Source organism: Saccopteryx bilineata, chromosome 1, assembly GCF_036850765.1.
Source record: "Saccopteryx bilineata isolate mSacBil1 chromosome 1, mSacBil1_pri_phased_curated, whole genome shotgun sequence".
Lineage (NCBI taxonomy): Eukaryota > Metazoa > Chordata > Mammalia > Chiroptera > Emballonuridae > Saccopteryx > Saccopteryx bilineata.
Genome location: NC_089490.1, coordinates 405,799,146 through 405,824,843, shown reverse-complemented (window position 1 = coordinate 405,824,843; position 25,698 = coordinate 405,799,146). Strand labels below are relative to the sequence as shown.

Sequence of the window (25,698 nt, the reverse complement as noted above, 5' to 3'; positions counted from 1 at the left end):
CCCTGTTCCTGAGCTAAGTCTCCCGGCTTAGGCGGCACGGAGACAGTCTGGCACTCAGTGAATGGCCCTGACAGAGAGCTCACGCGCTGTGGGTGATGGACCCGAGGTGAGGGACAGACTACTACCTATCGGCCCGAGTCTTCAAAGCCAGCCGTGCGGAGGCCAGTTTTTCCATGCCAAACACCAGGCCGGTCTCTGCTTGTCACGACTGCCTGTCAACACTGGTCCTGGGTGCTGGCTGGTGGGAGGAGAGTAGGAATCGCATAAGATTCCATCAAAGATGGCTTCCAGTTAAAACACGACTCGGTCAAACAGAGAGCTTAGTTCAGAGTAAACATGCTGAACTGCTGTGGAGAGGCAGAGACTTACAGCCCAGAGCCAGACCTGAAGACAGAAGTCCCCGAGGACGGACTGGGATGTGCACGCCGCCCTGAAGTGCCCCTGCGCTTCCCCACACAGCTTCACCCGTCTGCTCCTCCATCCCAGCTTCCAGGAGCCCCGAGCACCTTCCCAGCTCAGTGCTTCTGGTCTGAAGGGCCCGCCCGGCCTGGGCCACCTTACTCCCTTTGGGCTTGAGCTCCAGGTTGGCACAGGCAACCCGGCGCCCGCGGCTGCGGCTCTGGCTCCACACCCCCACATCTCGGCCTCCCCCTCACACAGCAGCTAAGACCCCTATCCTCGGCCCCTCGCTCACAACACCTGTTTTCCAAATCATAAACATAAGAGATGGCCCAAGGCACACCCTCCACGATGCTTCTCTAAGTCGGACGAACCCCGGTGACTGCCCTTTGAGTTTCGTTCCATGCGGAAGCATTTCCCTGGCAACCCCATCTCTCCTCGGTCCACACCCGCTCACTTCATCCTTCCCTTCAGCAGGACACCGTTTAGAGCAAATCACTCATTAACTGGCACAGCACCTTGGGACCCTGTCCCGGCAGCTCTCGGGGGGACCTTTCCCCTGCGAGGGGGGCACACGCCAGGCATAGGCAGAGCAGGGTGCACAGGGGCTTGCTTGGGCTCTGCCAGGACACAGCTGGCTGGCTGTTAATGCCAGGGCCCGGTGCCTTCTCTGATTGGCCTAACTCACCTCACCAAAGGGGAGTCAGAGTGGCCGGAGGGACCTGCCCCCTTTCTTCCCTGCGGTCTCTCCTGGGAGGTGGCCGGGCAGGGGTATGAGGGCCCAGGAACCTGCTGCCGGCACAGGACAAGCTCCGGGGGCCTGGGGGCCCAGCCCCCAGGTTCCTCAGCTGCTCAACGGCCTCTTCCATCTGTAAGCATGCTCTTTGGTATACAGACTACATTCCAGAACGTTCTAGCTGACCTCCCTCCTCTTCCTCGTGTTCTACTGTTAGGAGTTAGGAAGGTAGCAGATTTGTTTTCTTGGTGTCCCCGGGGCGACTTCATGGCCGAGGAGACGGTCCCTTGTCTCGGGCAGCAGAGCTGAAGCTAAGCTTGGCCGGGAGCTGGTGGCCACCTGGGGACTTGCTCTGGCCAGGAGAGCGGGGAGGGGCCCCTGGCTAGACCTGCCTGCCCGTCTAGAGGAGGGAAGGGAAGACTGTAGGTTTGTGTTCCCGGGCCACCCGGGGCCTCGTTCACTCCAGATGACTGAACGGGAAGCAAACGGCTTCCACTTCTCAGGTTCTGCCTTCATTCACACTCCATGCCATCCCCGCCTCACAGACACTGCTCTCACCTGGGTTTAAAATGGGCGTTTCTTGGGACAGCCTGTGAGAATGACAGGTTATGGGGCGGGGGGGAGGGGGGGAATCTCCTATCGGCAGCACGGAGGGTCTAATGGTCACTCTATGGGCAGGCAAGGGGCTACCTGGACAGAGTGTGCCCTTCAGTCCTCTTACTGACCTTTCCCCAACATCCACAGCTCCCGCGCCATGACACGCCACAGCCCTGACCATGCGTCTCACACTTCAGGGGCTCAGCCATGTTCCGTGGGGTCCCTCCCGCACCACTGATGTTGGGTGGGTGTTGGTAGGTCTCCTTTCTCAGAGAAATGTACCCTGAATAAGAATCCCTTGGGGTCCCCGGAAGCCCAGCATGCCTCTGGGTCTCATGGGCCACACCACCAGGTCACTCCCCCCTAGGCAGAGGACCCGGCACAGTGGGGCACCCACACTGATAACAAGAGCTCACGGGGGCGAGGCAGGTCCGTGTTACCCCCTGTGGGGTGGAGGGATGAACCCATACGGGCACTAGATGCCACAAGACCCTTTGGTGTCCCACTCGGGAATTGGAATTTCAGATGCCCCAGGTGGGTTTGGGGCTTCTGAGTCTGGGGTCTGGCACTGGTGGAGCTGGGCCACTTTCCTCTGGTGCTCTGGCTCAGTCTGACCTTCCTAGGGAAAGGGTTCCTCGGCACAGTAGGCCGGGGTTGTCTCCACCAGGACCTTAGCCATGACCACAATGGGAGGAGGCCATGTGCTCTGTGGATGAGCCTGTCCGATTCCTGGTCTATTGTCCCATCAGTCGGCTGGGTGCCATCGGCAAGCCTTGCACACTCTGGGCCTCAGTCCATTCCCAAGAGAGTCAGGAGAGCGGGGGGGGGGGGGGGGGCAGACTCTGGCTGACCACTCTGACTCCCCTCCAGCTGGGGGATAAGGGAGCAGGGAAGGGTGCCGGGCCAGCCCCTAGCAAGTCTGAGTTGATGGCCAAGAGTGGGTCTTCACCCGGTCTCACCCCCTCACTTTTGGAGTTTTCTATGCCTTCCTGAGAACACAGCTGTGCCTGCCCATCCTGCCCCCCACCCCCGGTGGCTCCAGCCTGGCCGGGTGACCCTCAGACCCAGTGATGCACGGACAAACGTCTCCACCCCGGCCATGCTGCTGGCCCGGCGGGGCCAGCCCACACCCCCGCGCCTGGCCAGGGAAGGAACATGCTCACTTGGGCTTATCAATAGGGTGTGGGCACCTCAACCCCTGACCGAGAGACGTGGACCCTCATACCCAGAACGCCTGCCTGCCAAGTTTCCATGATTGTTTCGAAACCATTCCCACCAACAGACACCCCACCCGCCCCCAGGGTCCAGTCTCACTCGCAGCCCGGAACAACAGCTCCCAGCCCCGGGCAGCGTGTTCCTGTGAGGACAGCTGCTGTAACCCGATCGGGCGCCTGGCTGCCAGCACTTTCCACATGAGCGCGTCTGCTGTTAGGTCAAACTCTGGGCCGGGCAGAGCATGGCCGCTGGACCAGACACGGGGCCCACTCTACTCGGACAGCAGACAGATGTTCGAGGCTGCAGCCTGGGACCTGTGGCTTCCAGCTCTGAAGCTGTATCCCCTCTGGGAGAAGCCCTCCTCTCTCCCCTCCAAAGAATAGCCACAGGGACTCGGGGGCAGCTCCCTCTGGCCAGAGGGCCCTGGCGTGTGTCAGCCAGCCCAGGTCCTCGAGTTCCTTGGTGACGCAGGGCACATGCGGTCCATCCTCCTGGTGAGCAAAGGTGAGGACAGAACCAGGCCCAGCCGTCTCAGCTCTAGGGGGACAAGACCCCAGGAGGGACACTGTTGCCCTGAGCAGGACATATTGAATAGAGAGCTTGGCCCACATGCTGCACTGGAGAAATCTGAGCCTGGGCTTGTCCATCAGGCACAGAGACTGGGAGGGCGTGGGGTTCACAGGCCGTAAGGCCTCGGGTCCGGTGCTTGGACAGCTGGCCCGGCTGTGGTGCCCATGTTCTTCTGGGGGCTCCGAGCTGCCGCGCACCCGTGGGCTTTGCTATCTGAGCTACCTCAGTCAGCCGTAGCCTGTCCAGGAGGGTCACCCGGGAACCCAGGACTTGGGGCTGTTCTTGATGCGGGTTTCTTCCCAGTGTGCCTGGCAGAGCCCCCTGGGTGGCCCCGGACCAGCCGCCCCGTCGAGGAGGTATGGCTGGCCGGGCAGGGGCAGGCTCCCTTCTACATCCCACTCAGGCCCTCTGCAAAACCTGGGGTCTCTCCTTCCTGGCCGCCAGGTCCCAGAGCCCAGGGGACACTGCTCTGATGTACCTGAGCCAACAGCCAGCCAACTGTGGGGAGACTGAGGACAGAGGCCTCATGGCGTCCCCTGGACAATGCTACCAAGCCACACGGCCCGGCCCCCCGGCCCTGCCCCGGCAGGCTGCAGCCCAAACCCTGGTTCCTGAGGAGCCTCAAAGGCCGGAGTCGGGGTGTCCTGCGGAAATCCTGGTGGGATGGAAAATCCCCAGCAGTGGGGCCCCAGGCTGAGCTGTGACACCGCTCTTCTCCCGCCCGCTGGGGGTCAGCGGGGCCCGCCGCTTCCTGCTTCCCTTTGATGTCTCCCGTGCGAGGGAGGGGCAGCACCCCTCCGGTCGGGGGCACACACGCTCGCTCGGCTGCGCTCGGCTGCGACACGTCTGTGCTTCTGGGGCCTGGCTAGGCTGGGGTCACACAGGGGCCCCGATGGGCGGGGTGGGCTAGGGAAGGAGGCTGGGTGGAAAAACCCCAGCCTCGGCAGAGAGCTCAGAAGGAGGGGGGGATCTGCCCTGAGCCCACCGAGGATGGGCGCTCCCAGTCATGCAGGGCTCTCCTGCCCGGAACATCTCGTCGGGAGGGAGGTGCCATGACAAGCCTCTGTCTAGAGGAGGAAACCGAGGCCTCTGGACAATCCAGGCAGGTCACACGCGTCGCTTCCTAGAGTGACCTTCCTCTCATGGGGGGAGGGGGGGCTGTGGTTTCAGGAGTTGTTACCATTAGCCGGCTCTCTGGGCCACACCTCACCAGTTCAGAGGACACGGGACCTGGCCTTCGGCTCCCTGAGGCTCTGAATGGCAGGGCAGAGGGCATACAGCCAGGCCTGGTGGCCCCAGTGCCACAAGGGCTATGCACTGCTGACTCAGCACTGGCCGAGCTGGCCCTTGAGCCAGCCCAATGACCACAAGGGATGCCCGCTGGTTTTAGCATCCATTCGCAAATAAGGAAAATGAGGCATAAGAGTGATTAGCTGACCTGTCCAGCAACACACGCCTCAACTCTGCTAGAGCTGGGATCCCAGTTGGGTGGCCGAGAGCTGCTGGTGGGCACTGCTGGGCTATCTCATCACACACACCACGACTACATCCTCTGCCACCCACCACAATGGACCCGTCTCGGAGAGGTGCCCAGGATGAGGAGGGCAGGCTGGAAGTCACACAGCGCAGCTGTGAGCAGGGGTGGGCTCGGAGGGACAATGGGGGGGACGCTGTGTTCTGTCTGCATTGTAGGGTCCCTCTGGAAGGCCCAGGAGAGGAACCCTGGAGGCCTGAGATGCAGAGCACCCTCTGCGGGGTTTGGAGGGGCAGCTGTCCCTCCCACCCCCTCCAGATAGGGGCTCAGTTGCCTGGGATGGGGTTGGTCTGGCCCCCACCTGCCTGTACAGAAAGGCCTTTGAGACCCTGAGGAGAGAAGCAAGGTGCAGGTGACTGGGCAGCTGCCCCTCCCCTTTTAATGTTCAAACAGCCTGCTGACTTTGATGCAGAGAGCCAGGCAGAGCGACTTTGAAGTCAGCCCTTGGGGGATGTTCCTATCAGCCCTGCACAGATAATCCCCCACCCTAGCCTGGGACTCAGTGCCACTCTTGGGATACAACCCCGCCCCCACCCCCTTTGAGCATGCGACCTTCTCTGGCGGCCTTGGGAAGAGGGGCCTAAGGAGGGGCAGGAAGCCCCGGCTGAGGGAGACAGGGAGGCTGGGGGGCAGCCCTGCCTGCCAGGCACACACACCCCCAGAGACCCCTGCTCCCCACCCTGCCTCCTCCCGGGCACTGAAATTCTTCAGAGAGCCCAGGGTAGAACATGCTTTGAGAACCCCCCTACCCTCTTGGCCCCAGAAGGGACATGGCCCCAGCCAGCTGGTGTGTCCCCCAAATATTCCATGTCATAACCCTACTCCCTCACCTTGTCTACCAGTCTGGGAGCTCAAAGGGGGCACCCCATGGGACGCCCCGTGTCCAAGCACTGGGTCTGCAGAGGAGGGACAGAATGAAGGACGAATCCACAAATGAAGTGGACATTTCTTTGAAGGGGTGTCTTCTGGATTCTCAAACATCCAGACATTTCAGGAACAAAAAACAAGCCAACAAGTGGCCCATAGCCTTGGCAGCAGAATGAAGGGGCAGTGGGCGAGTGGCCCGCTGTGGAGCCAGGGCCAGGGGAGAGAGTACCAGGCAGCTGACCTCTGCACCCAGATTGGGCACAGTCCCCCTTGTGTACAGGAAGCTGAGGGTAGACGGTGGCTCCGGAGCAGCCCATGCAGGAAGAGAAGCAATGCTCCGCGGAGGTGGCACTTGGCCCTGCTGGGGGGGTAGCCATGGCCTCGGGCCTCTTTCTGGACACCCACCCCTGTGTGTAGAGGGAAGGCCTCTTGGACCCAGCTGCCTTGCCTGACAGTGACAGGCCTCAGCCTGGCCTTTGCCCCTGCTCGGGGAGCAGGCCTGTGAGGCTCGGGGGGCCGGCCCGGCCTCTCCTGCGGTCTCCCAGACTGCCACTCTGGCAGAGAGGAGAGGGGCCTCTCTCTCCCAAGGTTAAGATAGGGGCCCAAGAGAGGACACGCAGCCCTCCCAGGTGGGAGAGGACGTGGAGGTTGGTCTCCCCAGGGACAGGGCTCAACTCTACCACGTCAGCGCCCAGTGGTGTCAAGGGAGTCGCTCTGTGTGGCCAAGCCCCTCTGCTACGTCTGCATGTGTGGGCAATGCCTCCCGCCCTACAGGGCTGTTAGGAGGATGAAATCAAGTCACATGTGAGGCCATTAAGGTGCTGCGTGGTGAAGGAACACGACTGCCACTCAGCATGCCTGTTCTCGTGTGACATGTGCCTGCTCTGAGAAGGGGCTGTCCCCCTCCCTGAGGAAAGGAGGGTCCCAGAGGCCAGAAGTGGATGAGTGTGACAGGGGAGGCCAGGTCTCGGGACCTGGTGGGGTCTCAGCTTCTGTCCTGAGAAGGTGCCACAAGGGCTGTGGGTTGGGCAAGTGACATGAAGAGGGGACAGTCAGCCAGGCCTCACCGGGGAGCGGGTGTGGGACTGGACACACGTGTGTGTGTTTTAGTGGATGAGTCAGTAGATGTGTCAGGGCCTGCGGGCAGGGGCAGGGCAGGGGCAGGGGCAGGGCAGGGGCTGGGGCAGGGGCAGGGGCAGGGGCAGGGGCCGGGGCTGGGGCAGGGGCCGGGGCTGGGGCTGGGGCAGGGGCAGGGGCCGTCTGTGAGAATTTGAGGGTGCTCATCCCATCCCAGTGGTTCAAGGACAGTGTGTGTGCCCTGGCGCCCCGCAGGGAGGTGCAGCCTGGCGGGGCAGGGGTAGGGGGGTGGTCAGAAGGGAAACTGTGGGGCTCAGGCTGTGGGGACACTCTCCCCAGTGCCCTGGCTCCCTGGCGGCCGCTCTCCCACTTTGGGGAGCTGGTTTTTGGGGAAGGAGTCCAAAGCTACTGCTCCCATCTGGGTTCCGTGGGGGGCAGGCGGTTGGTCCCAGTTGGAGTGCATCTCCAAGCTGCACTCTGGGAGCCAGGGCCATGTGTGCGAGCCCACCAGGCTTAATCGGAGGGCCGGGGCTTCAGGGTGAAGGCTGGGCTTAGGCACCAGAACAAGCTCAACAAGGGAGGGAACGGGAGTCTTTGTTCTAGACGCACGTGGATTCCTGGCGGATGGGGGTGGGGGTGGGGGTTGCACGGAGGCCCTCTCAGGGCCTTCTGGGAGGGGCGCTCAGAGCTCAGCTGCGTTTAAAAATTAGCAAGCGGAGGAGTTGGAGGCTCTGCAGTTAACCCCTTTGGAGCCTTTGAAGCCTGTTTGAACTAGTAATCAGGAAGGCAGAGCTGCAGGGCCTCTGCCGCCCCCCGAACGCCCGGCTGTCCCTCCTCAGCCGAGTCTCTGGGTCTGGGCACTGAAACTCTGGGTTTGGGCACTGAAACCGAGAAACTGCTGTCTGCGTGGGGTCCACCAGCATCCCTGCCCCCTCTGTGGCTCTGATGCTGACGGCCTCTTTGTTTCCTCATCCCAGCCCATTCAAGGCCATTTTCTCAGCTTGCTGGCTTCTCGTTAGGATCGGGGAGAGGGGGTGGTTCCACCCTTTCGAGGTTATGGAAGGAGCAGCCCCACAAGGACGAGGCTGCCCCCCCAAAAGCAGACCCGGCTTCCCTCCACAAGTGCTGCCAGGAGGGCCCTCTGCTGCCCTGGTTCCCAGGGTGGAGGGCGGGGAAGAGAAGGCAGGACCATAGGGGAAGGGGCCTCTCCTCATCTGTCCCGGGGAAAGGTGGCCAGCAGAGAGCCACAGCCGCTGGCGGGACATCCCAGAGGCCATTTTCAGGCCAGTGGCAGTGGCCAGCACCACTGGTCAGAGTCCCAGGAGGACTGGCTCCAGCCTGGGGAGGGCCGTGACCCTCAGGCCAGTGCCTGCCTGCCTGCCGCCTCTCTGGCTCCGCCCACAGTCTCCCCCCTGGCCTGGGTTCTCTCCTCTTACTCCCCCAAACTGCTGCCCCCCTAGATCTCAGTTTCTGGCACCATCTGTGCAGCCCTGACACCAGAGGGTCTGTCTGGCCTGGCCCTTGCCCTTCAGTCCACACCCCAGTCACCTGGTGGGCAGCTCCCTTCTATGGCCCCTGGCATTTCACACGCCCACCAGCAGGCACAAGGCCCCTCCACTGCCAAGTGTCCCTGCCACCCCCTGCCGTCACACAAGGGAAACCCCAGAACCACTTCTGACACCTCTTCTCCCTGGTTGCCGTGTCAGCCCCTCACCACATCAGGAGGACGGCCCCCCTCACCACCTCTGGAAGGGTCCTGCTTCCTCCTAGTCCCTTCACCTCTGCCCTGTTCAACAGCCACACTGTCCCTGGGCAGTGCAGTGACCTCTGTCCCCTTTCAGTCCATTCTCTCCTCAGGGGACAGAGAAGCCTTCAGAAGGCAGGTCCCACTGAGTCACTCCCTGCATGAGATCTCCCAGTGGCCCTCAGGGCTCTCAGAAAGGCCGGAGTCCCTGGCGGCATGGCAGCGTGACCAGCTGGACCTCCGTCAGCAGCGAGCCCCCTCCCCTTATCTCTCCTAGTTCAGATGCCTATCTCCTCTGTCCCTTTGGCTCACAGCTCCCTCTTCACAGGCCCTTCGCCTACGGCCTTTGTTCTGCCTCCCCCCACCCCCTCCCCCACCACCGTGTCACCACCCAGCCTTCCCCAAAGGAGCTCCGAGGACCCCAGACGACTTCCCGGTGCAGACCCATGACCAGGTGGTTCTTGTTAGGGACCTCCGCCGTCCTCCTCCTTGGGGTGCAGTAAAGCACACGCGCACTCATTGGGCAGTCTCTCTCCCCTCTGGACCTCGAGCCCCACAAGGGCAGGGGCCGCTTTCCTGCTCCTGCTCAATCCCTTCTGCCTGGGCCACTGTCTGCTGCCCGATGAGTTCTCCACAAGGACTTGCTCAGTGACCATCTGTGCAGTGGGGCAGTGATCTCTGCCCTGCCTCTTAGATGGCATTCAGTGCCCGGAAAAGCACCGTGCGGATGGCACTTTCCGCCTTGAGTCAGCTGGGCCGCAGCCTCTATCTGTCACTAGCGGGGGCGTGTGGCGTGCACTGGAATCTCCCAGCATGGCGCCCGGCGCACAGGGGGCCGCCCTACGCCTGCTGAGGGAAGGACCAGGAGCTCCCTCGTGGAGGGACAGAACTGCATTCTACGAGTGGAATTTGCCTCCAGACTACTTTCTGTCACGTCACATCACGGATGTCCTCCCTCTGCCTTCCTGGACACAGTCTGGTTCGTGGTTCCAGCCAGTCCCTCTTCTAAGAGGGTCACGTGTCATAGCCCAGGGTCACCTGTGTGGCCACTGAGCCAACCTGTATGGGCACACACTTGCCATAACTCCCTTGATCACCCAGCAGGCCCAGGCCGTTGTCCACCCCCAAAAAAAGACGAGCCAGAACTTAGGTAGAGGCCCAGTCTGTGGGGACAGAGGCCTGAGCTCCGGACAGGCTTGTATGCCAGGCCCAGGCCCCCCAGAGAGTCCCCATTCTGTGACACTAATTGCTACAATTAAGTAGGAGAAAGGCCTATTAGATCAGTTTCTTCTCCTGGCTGAGGCCGGGCTGCTGGGGAGGGTGAGCCCGATGCCCAGAGCTCTTTGGAGGCGCAAGGGCTCTTCCACACAGGAGGCAGCATTGAAACTGCAAACAAGGGCCTCCCCACAGCCCCAGGAAAGGCTTTCCTTTCTCAGTCAGAGCTGCCGGGAGAGCTGGTGCATGCTGGGCTTGGTGGGCAGGATCTGGTGGGAACCCTGGGTTACCCAGGCTCCTGGTCAGTGTGGCCCAGCCCTGCTGGGGCCAGCCGGCCAGCAAGGAGGAACGTGGCAAAGGCTGGAGGGTCCCTGGGGGCGGAAGGACATTATTACAGTCTACCACTCCCTGCTCCGGTCCTGCTGAGGCCCCCTCGACCCCTCCTCCTCAAGTACATAGTGCAGACCTTCTGGATCCACTGTCCATAGACAGGCCGTCACTCATCAGTCCGCACTAACTGAAAGTGAGAGGGCCCACCTGGCCTCCGTCCACGCCACCTCCACTTTGGACAAGCCATAGGTACTCCTGCCAACAGCAGCTTAAGAGCCTGCAGCTGAAAAATGCTTCTAAGCAAAGCCCTCGGTGGCAGCCCACAGGCCGTGGGACATGAGACACCTGCCACGCTCCCACCGCTGGCCACGGAAGGGGGGACTCCAATTGGCCAGGCCCGGGTCAGGGTCTCTCTCACTGAGGGTGAGTTTGCGGGTGCTGAGTCTGCTAAGATGCAGGCCAGGGCTGGCTTCACTGAACGGGCCAGAGCAGAGCTGGTCTCAGGCCGAGTGGCCTTCACCTGGGGTACTCCCCCTCACACTCCGGGGACATGTGGCACTGTCTGGAGACATTTTTGTGATTAACACAACTATGGGGGTGCTACACGTTATCTACTGGGTCGAGGCTGCTAAATATCTTAAAACACGAAAAGACAGCCGCCCCGCACTGAAGAAGAGCCCAGCACCAAACGTCCCCAGCGCAGTGTGCGTGGCTGGGGTCCTCACACGCTGCTTACTTTCCTATGGCGTTCAGAACACGGACACACACTTTCCCAGCCTGGCCTCTTCCTTCATTCAACAAATCAATGAAGCCATTCAACAGAAACGCATGACGCACCCACTGTGTGCAGACCCTGTGGAGAAGACAGACACGCTCTCACGGGGCCTCCCTCCCGGCAACAAATAAGTGGATGCCTGAGGAACTAGAAAATCCCGTGGTGCAGCCTGTGCCTGTCGAGGCTCGCAGGTCTGCTGACCCAGCAAGCGACTGAGGGACGTGACTAAAGTGTCAGGAGGTCTTTCAGAGTGAGATCTAAAGGGTGATAGGGAATTGTCCTTGAGAAACCACATGGAAGGGTGAGCTAGGCAGGGCTGGCTAGTGCAAAGGCCCTGAGGCACTTGGCTGTTTGAGATACAGGCAGAATGTTGGCGGCAGGGAGAAAAAAATAAACAGGGCAGGGCAGATCTTGTAAAAGTTGATGGAATTTGAGTTTTACTTCTCAGAAGTGGGAGCCACTAGAGGGTGCCTGTCAGGGGAGGGAGGGGACATGCATTTATTCCTTCCTTCTTGGCCTCTACTGAACAGGACATAGGGTTCGTTAACCACAGCCCCTGAGTTCAATGAAACCCTGTCGCCCTAGGAGGGTCCCTGGGGGGGGGGGGCATCCCTCTGTCCCTTTCCCTGCTTGACCATCGAATCCCCATTCCCCAGCCCTGCATCCCTCCGGCCAGGGACAGCTAACCACTCCGTGTCATTTTTCTACACCACTGTGCGCACGCGCCCAGCACATCGGAGTGGTGTGTGACCTTCATCTCAGCACAGAGCCGTGCACCGGGGCCCTCGTTCTGGCTGGCACGCGTGTTGCTCAGCGCCGTGCTTGCACACGTCCCCATTTTGTGAAGTGTACATCCAGTCATTACCCCTTAACCACAGTGCCAGGCTCCAGCTCCCCGCCCCCACCGGCGGCGGGGCTGCCCTGAGTGTTGCACAGAGCCCCTCGTTGTTCTGGTGAGAACGGCTCTCGCTGTTTACCCAGGCGGGAAACGGCTGGGTTGCAGGTATTAAATATTTTATTTGAGGAAGAAGTGCTTGCTGGACGGCTCTCTCCAGAACCCAGAGCGTCTGTGTCTGTCTCCATTCCCACCTGCAGCACACAGGGAGGCTTGTCTCCTGCGTCTCTGCCCACCCTTGGCATTCTCATACCTTCTCATTCTTCTCCTAGGAAGAGTATCTGTAGCTCCTCATCTGCATTTCACTGATTACTGAGGAGTGTGAGCATTTCTTTTTTTCCACGTAGGCGTTAATCCTCTTGCACACTGCCCGCTAATACCACTCTCGGGCTTCCAATCTTTTCCTTATTGATCCGTCAGGACCTTCTGGTATGTTTCAGCAGTTACTCCTTATCAGTTTTAATTGCTTCGAGTATCTTTTAACTTGTCATCTGTAACCTAGGCAAATTAACGTGAGCCAGGATGATCAAGGCAAGCCATGTCTCAGTAGTGTCGTGAAATGACTCTTGACCTTTGTCACAATGAATTAACAGAAATACTAAATTCCCTATCTGTTAAGAGTTCAAGAGTTTTAGTCACAAGAGTCTGTGTTTTCTGGTTCTAGTCTGGGCCGTGGAACTCTTCTTCATCATCTTCCTCTACCAAACAAACATCAAGTACCTTTTACTTTTAAATCTTGTAGTTCATTTGGCGTCCGCTTTTTCCAAGTGGGTCAGGTAGGACTCTCCGTTCGGGGCTAGTTTTCCCACTCCCACCTGGTCAACAGCCCCCCTAAGCATGTGGCACTACCTTTATCTCATGCCCCCCTCCTCTGGGTTCAGGGCTGCCTCTGAGGTCCCTGTGGGCTTCTGTCCACCGCCTTTCTGATGGCTGAGGCTTGCAGGGCGCCCTGAGATCCGCTGGGACAAGGCCTTCCCTGTTCTCCTTTTTCAGAGTTTACTTGGCGTTTGTAGGTCTTTTTCTTTCACATCCATTTTAGAATATGTTTGTCAAGTTCCTCAAAAGCTCCAACTAAAAGTATTAAGTGGAGCTGTATGAAATTAACAGATTTGAAAAAAAAATCTGACATCTTTCTAATGTTAAGCTGCCCCAACCATGAGAATAGACTCTCTCTCTCCATATCAAAAGATCTTACTCTATACCCTTCCATAAAATTTTACAATTTTCTCTGTAGAAGTACGCTTTATTAATTCCTAGACTTGATAAAAACTGTGCTGTTACTCTGATTGCTACCTTAACTTCTGTTACACTTTTTTAGTTACTACTAGCATAGAGAAACATTTGGGGGGGTGGAGGTACAGCAAGTCTACGAATAACATTTCCTTCAAGGTCCTTTCAGAACATTGATGAGATGCCACAGGAACTTAACTCGTATTTATATCAATTAGCCCCATGGTAAAACTAACTTCATTATATGTCATTTCCCTTAACGTTATAGAAGCTATCGACAGCGCTGAGGATTTACCAAACATTTACTTATATCCGAAAATGTTGGCAGAGCCTCTTTTTAGTTCTAAAACCAACCTCATTTGTTTTTTCCATGTAGCTCAGCAGTTTTAAAAGTGTGGTCTGAGGACCCCAGGAGCCCCCCAGACCCTTTCACGCAAGGTCAGAACCATTTTCCTAATGACACCCAGACATTAGCTGCCTTTTCTGCTTTCTCTCTCTCCGAATTAAAGAGTCTTTCCAAAGGCAGCATGACCCCAGAGGGAGATGTGCTTTATACAGTCCTGGGTTTTCAACGTTTCTCGGTTTTAACTTCGAAGACGGTAACTTTCAACAAATATAACCCACAAAAGCTCTTTGGGGACCTCAATCATTTTTTAAGAGCAACAAAGAAAGGGTCCTGAGACCAGAAGGTTTGAGAACTCTGCAGTAGACAATCTCACGACCGGCAGTTTCTCTGCCTCTGGCTCCCTGTTCTTTCCTGTTGCGTTAGGCTGACCAGAACGGCATCACACGCTTGCTCCTTGTCCATAAAAGGAAACACATGCTTTTGGTTTCTTTACTAAGTTTGCTGAAAAGTTTTGGTCTATACCTTGTATCAAATTAAGGAAACGCACTTCTGGCCCTAGCTGGTAAAGCCATGTCCCCATCCTTGAAATCATACCCAGGCACTGCGCTCTTATCATACAATTCTCCTGCCTCTGCTGAGGGAACCATATGGTTTTTCTCCTCTGGTCCCTTCATGTGGCGAATTACACGGATAGGGTTTCTGATATTGGATCATCTCTGCATTCCTAGGAGAAATCCCACTTGTTTAAGAATTGTCTCATACCCTGTGGGACTGGGTCAGCTAACGCTGGACACGGGACTTGCCCATAAGGGAAATAGCTCATCACCTTCCTTTCTCCTGCTCTCCTCCTTTGAGTTTAGACACGCTCCAGTTTGTAATTTCCAAAGATACCCCCCCCCCCCTAACCAGAGCATAAACCTACAACAGCCTGCTTTCTCTTCAGCGTGTTTGGAAACATTAAAATAGCACCATAATCAAGCAACCCAATCCTTAAATTTTTCTCCCAGAGTCTCTGGAAAACAGGTGCAGAAATGGATCATTTGAGACACCGTAGAAATCCAGTTAATCCCGCTTGCCTGCTTTTCCACCGAGGGCAGCCAGGCCGGACAGTGATCGGCTGCGGGCGGGTGCGGGGCGCTGCGGGGCGTGCGCGGCCGCGGGGGCCCAGCGCGGCAGGAAGCGGCGGTCCCCGCGCAGGCGGTGTGGCCGCTCTCAGCCCCGCCTGTGCCCATGCCCCTCGGGGCAGGGCGGCGCCACCCCATCTGCAGAAAGGTGACTCTGACCCACCCGAATGCCAGGCTGGTCCGGCTCTGCCCACACGGGTCGGCACCCGCCGATAGTCAGCACCTCGCAGGACCGAGGCCGGTCCCGACTCGGACCGACCCTGAGCCCAGCACCGCCGCCCCGACGAGAAGCCGCGGCTTCAACTCCAGATCCAAGTCCCCAGCTCGGATCACACTCAGAATGCGCATCACCAGCCCGGATCCCCCGCCCGGACCGACCGGAACCCCGAATCCCAGGCCCCGCGGCCGCCGAAGAGGCGCCTCCGCGGACCTCAGCACACCCGCCAGCACCAACTCAGATCCCCATCCAGCCTGGGCTCGGAACCACAGCGTGGAGTCCGGGCTTCGGCTCGGATCCCGGGCTCGGACCTCCAGCCCGGGCTCGGAACCACAGCGTGGAGTCCGGGCTTCGGCTCGGATCCCGGGCTCGGACCTCCAGCCTGGGCTCGGAACCACAGCGTGGAGTCCGGGCTTCGGCTCGGATCCCGGGCTCGGACCTCCAGCCCGGGCTCGGAACCACAGCGTGAAGTACGGGCTTCGGCTCGGATCCCGGGCTCGGACCTCCAGCCCGGGCTCGGAACCCCGACCCCAACACGGAACGCAGCTCTCAGACCCCGACCTCGAAGCACAAGGAAGACGACCGACGCCGCACCACGATCCCAAACTCAGACCCCGACTCAACTCCACGAGGCGGACTCGCGTCCCTGACTCAGAACCACGACCGGACCCCGGTCCCCGGCTCGGCTCCCCACAAGGCGCGGAGCGGAGCGCGCCGGCCAGGCCGGCCCGGAGGGCGGGAGCGCCGAGCACAGTGACCCCCGCCCGCCCCACCCCGCCCGCCGCAGAGCTCACCTGGGAGCGCCGGCGATCGCCCGTCCCGCGCCGCCCAGTCCCGCTCCCCAGTCCAGTTGGATGCGCTGCAGCGCCGAGGGGCAGCGAGGAGAGTCCGCAGTGAGGAGATCCGCCACGAGGGGATCCGCCACCAGGAGAGTCGGCCGGGAGAAGCCCGGACTCAAAAGCGCAATGCGTGACGAGCCCGGCCATGAGGCGCGTGGACCCAGCAGCACGGACTGCAGGCGTGGCCCCAGGAGCGCAAACCGAGTAGTGCGGACTAGCGCAGGGCGCGGCCCGAGGAGCGCGGCCGGAGGAGCACGGAATGCAGAGCGAGGCCCGAGGAGCGCAGACCGAGAAGCGCAAACCGAGGAGCGCAGACTGCAGAGCGCGGCTGGAGGAGCTCAGACAGGGGAGCGCGGACTGCAGGGCGAGGCCAGAGGAGCGCGGACCGAGGAGCGCGGCCGGAGGAGCACGAACTGCAGGGCGCGGCCCGAGGAGCGAGGAGCGAGGAGCGCGGCCTGCAGAGACCCAAGCAAGCTGCTTGCCGCGCGGCGGGCGGCGACCGTCTGAGGAGCGGGGTGCGGTAGCGCGGGACCTAGGTCGACGTGGCGGCCACCCCACTGCTGATTGGACAGGCCCGCAGGGTGGGCTTGCAGCTTTACGCGGCATGGATTGGCTGGCCGCGGCAAGGCAAGTGCCGCGCTCTGCTATTGGCTGAGAGGGGCCGTTGCGGATGCCACCCAGGAGTGCATTGGCTGGGCGAGTCCAGCGCCCTGTGCTGCGCCCCGCCCCGCCCCGCCTGCTCAGGGCTCAGAGGGAGTGCAGCCCCTGCCGGGTGGTCCTAGGATCCGGGGTCCATTCTGCGCATCAACACAGCACTGAATGGGGTCGCCGGAGACCTGGCCGCTCCTCCGTGTGCCAACCCGAGCCCCCAAGTGTCCCCCATAGGCTAGTGGTGGCACTCGGTCGCCCGCTGCATACCTTTACTCCAGGGTCCACAAGGGCGGGCAGGCATGGGACTGCATGCTGGGATAGGAGAGTGGCAGGTGTTCTCAGTATGACCCGTGGCAGGGCCTCTGCAAAAGATATGTTGTTCAGTCTTTGGGAGATCCTGGGAGGAAAGGAGGTGCCAGGACTCTGACAGATCAGGGTGCCTGAAGGAGGGCCTAGGTAACCCAGGAAGTCAGCCTCTCGCCTTGACCCCTACAACCCTGAGTGTCACCTGATTTACCCCTTGCCTAGAAGCCACGTCTATTGACTATCTTCTCTATCACAAACTCACTCCCCCACCTACGCACCCATCCATCCACCCACCTACCCATGTGTGGGTCCATCCATCCATCCACCCACCCATCCATCATCCACACACCCACCCACCTGTCCACCCACCCATCAATCCATTATCCATCCATCATCTATCCACCCGTCTATTTATCCATCATTTATCCATCCGTCTGTCAGTCTATCCCGGCATTTGTCCATCCATCCATTCATACATCCATTCGTCCACACACATGTCCACTTACTTGTTCACCCACCCGTCCATCCATCCATCCTCCTGTCAGTCCATCCTCCTGTCCGTCCATCCATCCATCCATCTTGCATGGCTACTGAACTCACACTGGTACTCTGCAGCAAACAGCAGTCAGGGAGCCTGTCCTCATGGGGCACTCTATCCACTGAGGCTTTACCAGCAAGTCTGGGACAGTTTGGGCCTTCTGTGCAAACTGCAAGATGTTTTTGGCATGTAGAACTTTCCATATGTTCTGAGAAGTTGTAGCCCCTGCCACCTCCACCCAAGGTTGACTTCAAATGGGAGGAAAAAGGAGGCTAGAGCCAGCCAGTTCAGCAGTCATCTGCACACCCAAAGCATGCCACAAGGCCGTTCCCCTCAACTGCCTTTGCCTGAAATATAGGTCCACAGAGAGCCCAGAATCTCTCCACGGCTCAGGTGGTTTCTTCTTTGTGGTTCAGCCTGGGGGAGAATGGGGAAATGATGGCGTCTTTTCAGGGGTCAACAGCTTGCTTTCTGACCTTCAGAAAGGATGCCCCGCTTGGTGGTCTTCTCATTCCCTGCCCAGCCCACAGGAAGGCCAGACGGCAAGCCTGGGTTGGGGCACTTGATTCAGAAGGTCATGTCCACCCTTGCCATCTGGCTGGGTGTTGTTTGGGCGTCTGCCTCTCCCAGAAGCAGATTCTAACAGTACCATCACACAGGGTCAGTCTCATGCCCTGAAGGACCCCAGGCTTCGGGTGTAAGGCTCTGTTGGTGTGTCACCATGTTGAAATCTTTAATCATGCTATCTTTGAACTTGTATTTTGTATGGGAAGGAACAGGGTGATGGAACTCGCCCCGCGGGCTTGGAGCCCAGGCCCACCGGTGCTCCCACCACCTCCCTGCCTCCTCAGCTGCCGGCTCCCCTGCCTGCCCAGCCTCCCTTCCCCCACTCCTACGCGGTGACTGCTGTTTCCCTGCCCTGGCCAGTAGCAGCAGGGAGAGACTGGAGTCCTGGCCCACACTCTGCAGTGCTGCGACCCCTCCCTGACAGGTGGGGGCGGGGCTGCTGCCAGCCTCATGGCGCTGTTGCGACAAGACAAGACGGAGAGAGAGCATATGGGAAAGCAATGCTGAAACATTCGGGTGAAGGTGGGAGTAGGCCGCACCCCAGGCCTTGCCGCTGTGAGAAGTGAAGTTCAGCTCAGAACCCTGCCTCTCATGGCCTCCTGCATTCTTCCGTGGGAGGCCGGGACCCTTCCCAGGTATCCCCTGGGCACATCCATTTCCACCTCCCTGAGTACATGGGGGGGGGGGTGAGAGGTGTTCAGAGAGATTCCACAGATTTCAACAAGACAGGAATCCCTGCTGACATGGGGTGTCCAATCTAGTAGAAAAGACACGAGAAATTCTCAGAGTCCTGGACTGTTTCTGTGATCAGGCCTTCGGTGCCCTGGGTTGCTCTGGTCAGGCGCGTCGTATGGAAGCGCCAGGGTGACCCCCCTGGTCCTCGCTCAGGAACACAAGCTTTCCCCCAACCTTTCGGTGTCGGCTTTGTCCTTAATCCAAGGATGTCGGTCATGAGATGAAGAGCCACCGGAAGCAAGTCCGCTTCCTAGGATGGCCACCCTCCTAGTCAAGAGTGACAAACGGTGTTGGTTGGGATTTCATGAAAACTGATTTTTAAAATTGTGAAAACGCAGTCAATTTGATCTTATCCTTCACAAAACTGAGCTTCTCATTGTGGACCTGGATGGATGGAGGCACATCTCACAAGTGGCCAGATCCCCTCATGTGTATTTTCATAATCATGGTGCTTGCTCCACTGACCCCCCCTCTAACCTCCGACCTTCAGGCCCTGGGTCCTCCGGGTTTCCGCTCAGGGAGGCCCTCACGTGAAACCCGACAGGCACCGGTTCTTGGTATCTTGGTGTGCTTCGAGCCCAGCCAGGGAGCCTGCTGCTCTCGACTTTGACACAGTTGTCGGGGAGGATAGCTCCGAGTCTCATGCGGCCGAGTCCGCACCCCTCACCCCTCACTGCACATGGGGTGCTGTCAATCAGCCAGTGCCGACTGCCAGCCCGAGCGCACCTGTTGTGTGCCCCCCCTGCCCACACCCCTTCTCTAGTCCTTTGGGGGAGACAGGGAGGAAAGCAGTCCGAGACTAAGAGGGGTTTGTTGTCTCGTCAGGAGACAAGAGACATGTGGGAATTGGCTGGAGAAGCATGTGTGAGGCTGGGTGGACTCCAGGCCAGCCCAGGGCCAGCTGGGGGCTGCCCGGCAAGCTGGGAGGAGGGGGGAGTCCGGAGCTGGTCTTGGGCATGTTGGCAGCGTTTGGGAAGGGGTGGCAGGCACCGCTAGCTCATCTCTTGGTTGTACTGGGGTCCCTCCCAAACCCCAGACCGGCCTGGGGGTTCTCTGGTTGTGGAAGCCCTGGGATGTGGTGCCTGACCCCTGTCACCTTTCAGGGTGCAGGACTGCTGGGTGGGGAGCCCCGGCACTGGGTGGCCTCTACCCCAGTTCCCTGTGTGACAGAGGACGCCTGGTTTATCTCATCTGTATGGGGCGGGAGCTGACCTCACGCTCTTCATGCTCCCCCCAGCACTGATATTCGGGGTTCAAAAGGTTTCCTCGCAGGCCCCTGCACCCGAGTGCACACACACGCACACACAGCTGAAGAGAATTAGGCTCAAAACGTCCACTCGGCTTCTCTCTTGATTCCGAGGTATTTGGAATGGGGGGGGGTGTTCAGGGGAGGAAGTGGCTGAGCTAATTCTCCAGCGTTTGCCAGCACAGAAGTGCAGATGGGGCCCAGAGCCCCTCAGCATCCTGGGGGAAAGCTGAGCTGCAGCCCTCCTCCACCCCTGGGCCAGGCCAGCGGGAAGAATGGGGTGGGAGCCCCTCGCTGAGGGACACGACGTGGCAGGCCCTGGCCCAGGGCTTCTCTGGGCTGCAGTTCATTCCCCCGCAGCTCCCCCACCCCCAGCCTCTCAGGGTGGAACTGGCTTCAGGCTCAGCCCGGTTCCAGAGAGCCGCCTCCCCCTCAAGCAGAGAGACCCAGCGCCACGTGGCCGCCTCAGCGCCATCTTCCCCGGGAAGGGCCGTGCTCCCACGCCCCACGGCTCTCTGAAGCAGACAGGAACGCAGAGGGGCACAGGGAACCCGGGGGCCCCCTGGGGCAGGTGCCATGAAGCTGGCTCTCTAGCTCAGCCCTTGTAGTGGACAGCCACTGTCCCCACGCCCCCAGCACCAGCAGCCCTCCTCAGTTCCCCTTCGGTGCAGCTTTTCGCACAAACACACCCACCCTTGCACACACACAGCTGCAGGTGTCCTGGGCGAGGTCTCTGGGACCCCATGACCCTCTACCCAGTGGTTCTCCGCTGACCCTGCCTCCTGTCTCCTCATTCTGGAACCTTCCTCCGCCTTGCTCTCCGGTGTCTCCTGCACCCTCATTTCACCTGGGCCCCAACGGCAACTCCCTGCTCTCCTTCAGCACATGTGTACCCCCCAGCCCACCCCAATCTCCCCGGCACCCAAAGCTCTTGTCCTCCCAATCTCCCTGCCTGGTGTTTCCCACTTCAGAGCTTAGCACCCCAGGGAGGACGCGCAAGCTCCCAGGCATTCTGGGTCGTACAGGCTCTGGGGGGGGGGGGTGCAGTAGAGCGGGGGGGGGGGGGGGGCAGAGCGGCGGCAAGGATCAGATCTCCCTTCTGGAAGGATCGTGCTGGCTGCTAGATGGAGGGGAGGCAGGGGGAGGCCAGGGGCCCCGGGGGGCTCTGCGGAGACCTGCCACCCCCCAGTGTGAGAGGCAGGAGGCTCGGAGGCAGTGGCAGCTAACAGAGTATGAGAGGTGCTCAGACCAGTGCCCCTGAAGGAGCTGGCTTTGGCAGGACCCCACGGCTGGGGGCAGGGAAGAGCTTCAGGGAGCCCCCTAGGATGGGGAGGGAGTCAGGATGAGAGGCTGGGTGAAGCCCGTATACATAGGTGAACCCCTCACCCTCCACCCAGCTACATGGTACCTCTCCTGTCTTAGCTGCCTAGAGTCCTGGGGTGTAGGTCACAAGGCTCAGGGTGACCACATGTGACAGGCAGGGGTCCTGCATGCCCCGAGGTCGTCCAGTTCCAGGACGACCTTGGCTCCAGTGCCCCGCGTCTCCAAGAGCATCATGGGAACGGAGTGATGGGGACGCGCCCTTAGCAGTTAGGCTACGTCAGGGTTGGTCCTGACCCCGCCTCATGGGCAGATGTATTCTTCTGCATTGGGGTCCACAGCCGCTCAAGGCCAGGCGGGTAGGGGGTCCTGAGGAGTGGCAGTGCAGGGTGTGGACCGTGCCCATCCAGAGGGCAGCTGTGCCATGTGTTGTATACGTCTGGGCACCGCACAGCCAAGCCTTGGTTAGCCAGCCCCGGTTCTCCCAGAGCCCCTGCTCCGAGGGGTGAGCCCGGCAGCTGTCTCCTACGCACCTGCTTGGGGCCTGGTTGGGCGCCAGGCATAGGGGGTGGGAAAGCCGAGTGAGCCAGGCCCCACCGGACCCGCTGCCTGAAGGGCCGTTTCCACCTCTGTCGTCTCAGGGGTCGTTCCGTCCCACAGGGGAGCCCGTTCCTGGGCTTGTCTGCTCTCCGCTTCCCGCCTGGGGCCCCCCGTTTCCAAAGCCACCCCTGTGCCGCAGGCCCCCCAGCCCTCCTCTGAGGGCCAATCAGAACGCGTTTTTGATGAGCTCTCAAGCTCTGAGAAAGGCGTCAACAGAAAGCCCATCCCTGTGGCTCTGGTGGTTATAAGATACTTTTCAATCCCAGAGGGTCCCTCCATCGGCACTGGTCGTGAGGACGGGGGCGCGCAGACAGCCCGCTGTAATTCCCGGCTCTGTGCTTTGGAGGGCGAGATGACTGCTGTGGAGCCCACCAGGCCTGTGGTCGAGCAGAGGGGGTGCACGGGCTCGGCTGTCAGGGGCCTCAGAGGACTGATGAGGATGTCCTCACTGACCCGGGCGGGCTCAGAGGGTGGATGTCATTTGGATGAAAAAAGGCAGGAATGAGAAGAAAGAGGCATCAGACTGGGGCGCAGTACCACTGAGCGGTGTGACTATCTGCCCATGAGGCCTTTGAGACGCCTCCTTTCAAGAGACCGAGCTCTATATCCGCTTTGCCCTTGAATGTGGTCTGAATCTAGTTGATTTGCTTCTGACCAATAGAACACGGAGGAAGTGACTTCCTACTCACCCTCTCACTGGGATCACTGACTCGGGAAGAAAGCTGGCCGCCATGTTGTGAGGACCCTCAATCAGCCCTGTGCCGGCGAGGGCCACTCACTCAGCGAGGAACTGAGAGGGCTCCAGTCAACAGCCTTGTGCGTGAGCCGTCTTAGAAACGGACCCTCTGGTGCCGGCCGAGCCATCAGATGACCGCCACCCTGGCCAGCTTCCTGACTTCAGCCGCACAAGAGATCCTGAGCTAGACACCCCCCCCCCAGCCATTCCTGGGTTCCTGACCCTCGGAAACCAGGAGATGATGCATGGGTGTGGGTTTTAGCCATGAAGTTGCAGGGTGATGGGTTACTTGGCAGTAGCTCGCCAGCTGGGACCGCCTCCCCCGCCAGGCCCGGCCTCTGACCCTGACAGGGGCAGCCGCCTAGCTGCTTTTCCCCGGCGGTCGGTGGCATCGGGCATCGGGAGAAAGGGTGCCGCGCCCGACAGCAACATCTGCCCAGGCGTGCACATCGTACTTCTGCCTCCCCAGAATTCGAATTCGGTCTCCGGACCCGCGGCTCTTCCCCTGAGGTGCCCGTGAGAACCATGCCCCTGTGCAGGCCGGCACCCCCTCCCGGAGATGAGCGATGTCCATTCTGCAGCTGGTCTGCGGGCAGCAGAGAGCTGGTGTGACTCGGCGACCACGTGCACACGGTTGGGAGAAGCTGAGAACTGGAGGCTGACACAGAACTGTCACGGGGGACTGTTTCTCCCCAGAGAAGATCCCAATTCACTTCTTGGGGACGCGGGTAGGACTGAGGGCAATCCCTGCCTCCCCTGAGGCCTGTGCGCAGGGACCCCACTTCACCAGGCAACCTCCAGGGCATCCGGACAGCAGAGGGTTCGAGTGCTTTCTCATCTCCCTCTGCATGGGTCCCCGTTGGAGGGCGCAGACCTGGGGCAGGCAGGAACCCCATGCCACCGTGGGGTGTCCCCCCTTCTCCCTCTCCTCCTTCCCTGGTGCCCCGCCGTCTTAGCTCGTGGCTCAATCTGCATCTCCCGTGGCTCCCCAGGCGTTCAGCTTCCTGCCCTCAGCTGTGACCTGCGGCCGGTGGCCCCGAGGACAGGCCCCAGACTCCCCGATGGGTCTCATGGGAGCAGGGTCTCGGAGAGGGGTTCCTGACAACCCGCCCTGTTCCTCATCTGTCTTCTGTGCCCAGGAACATTGCTAAGCCCTCTGGGGGCCAGCCCCAGCGGCAGGGAAGCAGGCACTTCTGGGTGCTGGTGGCCTCCTCTGTGTAGCCCCGAAGCCCCCCCCCCGTTTCTGCCCCCCCCCCCCGAGACGTTGGGGAAGGCCTCTGCTCCTGAAACATCCACCGGAACAGAAGGCAGAAGGGTTGTGTGTTGACGCAATCTCTTAGGTCCCCCAGGCCGGTGTGTGCCTGCTCAGGACAGACCCCCTCCCCACCTGTGGACTGAGCCCCCGCCTCCAGGACTGGCTCACCCACGGGCGCTCTGGGCCGTCCACCTGCGCGTCCCACCTGGAGCCCCTTGGTGGCTCTCAGAGCAGCCCAGACGCAGAAGAGGAGTGAACGGGTGTGGCCAGGACCCCTCCGTGTAAGAGGCTCGGTCCCTCTCGCCTGCCCCACAGCTCGGAGTGGTCACTGTGTCAGACCCAGTTGTAAGGGGCTTTAGAAAAGGGACCCCCATTAGTCCTATCCCAACCCACCGTGGACATGGGGAAACTGAGGGACGGCCAGGCACCACAAAGGTAACAGGTGGTGGATCTGGGCTTTGTTCTTCTATGTCCTTCCGTCTCCTCGGTGGGACAGACAGGATCCCCGTTTGCACCAGGGTCGTGTGGCGGGCAGGGCGGGGCCGTCCCCTGCTGGGTACGGTGCTTCCGAGGCAGAGGCAGGTGTGCCTTGTGGGGCACCACACGTAGCATCCAGGTGCTGAATGAAGTGGGCTCCCTCTGCCCCGGAATGCCCGGGTGTCCCCTGTGGAGCAGTGCTCCACTCCCCAAGACTCCCTCAGCAGCTGAGCAAGATTGGGGACCCCAGGAACACCCGGCTCCTTCGTTGTCCACTTGAACAGGGCATTCTCTGTGACATTGGTGGAGGAGGCCTCGGAGAGCCCCCCCAGCAGGGAGAGGACGCCCCGGCAGCCCGGAGCACTGCGGCAACGCCACGTGGCAGACTCGACGTGGACGGCCTCCTCCCCAGGGTCCGCAGGCGGCCGACCATCGCGCAGAGCAGGCTGGGCGCGCCGTCCCCTCCGTGTTTCTCTCTTGCTCTCCTCCCTTCTATCGTCCCTTAGGTGTGCTCCAAGTCCCCAAAGAGAGTGGGTGGTGGGAACCGGAGTCAGCACAGGCAGCACCCCCCCCCGGGGTGGGGGTCGGCACAGAGGCCTCCGGGAGAGCACAGGGGGCTGGGGGGGGGGCGGCAGAAGACTCTAGTTTCGGCCCGTGACCTCCATGCAAACACAGGAGGAGGAGGTGGAGGCTTCACTCGGCTGGCTGCAGCTCCAGGCAGCAGGGGGTCCGCCCCTGAGACGGGGGGCTTCGTGTCCCTCACCCCGTCCCTCCCCAGGCCCGTGGCCAGGGCCAAAGCCCTCCTAGGGACATGTTGATGGCAGCAAACATTGTACAGATGTGACATGCTCAGAGCCTGGCAACCGGGGTGGTTCCAGCTGCCGAGAGAGCAGCAAAGCCCCCGGTCACCTTTCTCTGCTTGGAGTGTAATCTTTTTTTGGAAGGCTTGCTGGAAAATCTGAATCTTGTGAGCCATCAGCTGTTTATAATCAGAGAAGCATATGTTTAAAAAGAGCTGAGGGGCCTTATAAACTCCGTGTGCAAATTACCTTTGGGGCTGCCCGCCCCGCCGCCCCTCCCCGCGGCTGCCATCGCTGGCCGGGGGCTCCGCGCGCTGCACAGAATTAGCTGTAACCCCGTTGTGGCATGGGGTCTGTTTAGCTTCAGTCACGTCAGCTTGGCCCTGGAGCGTGGGAGCCTCCATCTCCGCTGCACGGCTTCCAGGCCCCCCTAACCCCCCACCCCCACCCCCACCCAGCTGCAGACGACTTCTGGCTCCCTGTCCCTGGGCCTTCACCATGAGAAATATCCAACCTGGGAGCTGTGGAGCCGTACGTGGGCAGGAGCTTGGCCCCCGGGGCCTGGGGGGGGGGGGCTTCCCAGTTCCCCCCACGTTCGGGAACAGCCCCAGGGGGGGGGGCGCAATCTCAGGGCCCGCTCTGGTCCTGCAGGGCTGTTCTGTGTTCCTGGGTTTTGATTTTTGTTTTTGTAACAGTTTTATTCAGATATCATTCACATGCCATACGACTCGCCCGCTTCAAGTATACAATTCAACGG

At 60.4% G+C, this 25,698-nt stretch overlaps 1 protein-coding gene across 8 annotated transcripts in view; it reads left to right on the top strand.

The window, feature by feature from the left end:
- Positions 1–25,698, top strand: part of KCNQ1 (potassium voltage-gated channel subfamily Q member 1) — a 321,605-nt gene that overhangs the window by 162,405 nt on the left and 133,502 nt on the right. The gene's annotated exons all lie outside the window — the stretch shown is intronic.